Source organism: Coregonus clupeaformis, unplaced genomic scaffold (genome assembly GCF_020615455.1).
Source record: "Coregonus clupeaformis isolate EN_2021a unplaced genomic scaffold, ASM2061545v1 scaf0013, whole genome shotgun sequence".
Lineage (NCBI taxonomy): Eukaryota > Metazoa > Chordata > Actinopteri > Salmoniformes > Salmonidae > Coregonus > Coregonus clupeaformis.
In genome coordinates this window covers 1,283,666-1,285,622 of record NW_025533468.1, presented here as the reverse complement: position 1 = coordinate 1,285,622, position 1,957 = coordinate 1,283,666, and positions in this window count along the sequence as shown.

Below are 1,957 nucleotides of genomic sequence, written 5' to 3'. Positions count from 1 at the left end.
GGTATGTCCACACCATGAACGGATGTTCCGCCCCCTCCAGCCAGTGCCTCCACTCCTCCAACGCCATCTTCACCACGAGAAGCTCACGATTCCCCAACGTAATTCCTCTCTGTGGTGTTGTTGCGATGGGAGAAGAAGGCGCAGGGATGTAAGGCCTCCTGTAGCTCAGTTGGTAGAGCATGGCGCTTGCAAAGCCAGGGTTGTGGGTTCGATTCCCACAGGGGGCCAGTATGAAAAATGTATGCACTCTGCTAAATTACTATAATGTAAAATGTATAAATGTAACTTGAAGTCCAGGGCCCGAACGCTGGGACAGGACCGCCCCCACTCCGACATCCAAAGCATCGGCCTCCACCACGAACTGGCGGGACGGGTCAGGAGGAACAAGGTGGGAGCAGTGGTGAAATGGTGTTTGAGGTCCCGGAACGCCCGGTCAGCAGCTGGGGACCATGTGAACAGAACCTTGGGAGAGGTGAGTGCAGATAGGGGGGAAGCCAGGGTGCTGTAACCCCGGAAAAGGGGCGATAAAAGATAGCAAATCCCAGGAAATGTTGCAGCTGCACTCTGGACGTAGGCTGGGGCCAATCCACCATCGCTCTCACCTTCCCGGGATCCATCTGTACACTCCCTGCAGTGATGATGAAGCCCAGGAAGGGGATGGTGGAGCGATGGAATTCGCATTTCTCCACTTTCACAAAAAGCTGGTTCTCCAGGAGACGTTGGAGGACCTGTCGGGCGTGGAGCATGTGTTCTTGGGCGGAGCGGGATTAGACGAGGATGTCGTCGAGGTAGATGAAGACGAACCGGTTCAACATGTCGCGGAGAACATCATTAATCAAGGCCTGGAACACAGCTGGAGCATTGGTAAGGCCAAATGGCATGACCAGATACTCGTAGTGACCGCTGGCCGTGTTGAAGGCAGTCTTCCACTCATCCCCCTCCCGTATCCACACCAGGTGGTAGGTGTTTCGTAGGTCCAGCTTGGAGAACACGTTGGCCCCCTGGAGCGGCGCGAAGGCAGAGGAGATGAGTGGGAGCGGGTAGTGGTTCTTCACCGTGAGGTCATTGAGGCGCCCCGGTAGTCGACGCACAGGCGCAGGGTTTTGTCCTTCTTCTTCACAAAGAAGAACCCTGTGCCGGCGGGGGAGGCAGAAGGACGGATGAACCCGGCAGCTAGGGAGTCCTCAATGTAGGTCTCCAAAGCCTTGGTCTCCGGACCCAACAGCGAGTACAGTCGTCCCCGGGGCGGAGTGGTGCCTGGGAGAAGGTCGATTACAGCGGAAGCGAAGTGGCCTGGGCCTTACTGAACAGCTCCCGTTGGTCCTGGTACTCCGCGGGAATGGCGGAGAGGTCCGAGACAACTTCCAAGCCCCCAGGAAGACGTCCTGGGGTAGGCTGCGCTGACTTCAGGCAATGAGGGTGGCAGAACGGGCTCTAGCCCATGATGGCACCAGTAGACCAGTCAATAAAGGGGTTGTGTCGCTGGAGCCAAGAGAGACCCAATACCACAGGAACCTGAGGAGACTTAATTAGCAGGAATTGGATCGTCTCGCTGTGGTTCCCTGATACTCATAGGTTGTGGGGGTGGTATTGTGGGTGACCCGGCCTATAGAGCGCCCGTCCAGCGCTCTAACATCCATGGGAATGGAGAGGTGCTGAGTAAGGATGCCCAGCTCGGATGCCAGGGTAGCGTCCATAAAGCTCTCATCGGCCCCAGAGTCGATGAGTACCCAGAGAGATTTCGACTGGTTCCCCCACAGCAAGATGGCATGTGAGTAAGGGGAGAGGAAAAGTTATCCGTATGGCCCACCAGAGTACTCGCTCCTACCGGTGAGCCTGGTCTTTTAGTGGACAGGTGGACACAAAATGACCAGTAGTCCTGCAATACAGGCAACTCTTCGTGTGAAGCCTGTATTGCCGTTTGGCTGGAGACAGCCTAGCTCTGCCTAGTTGCATC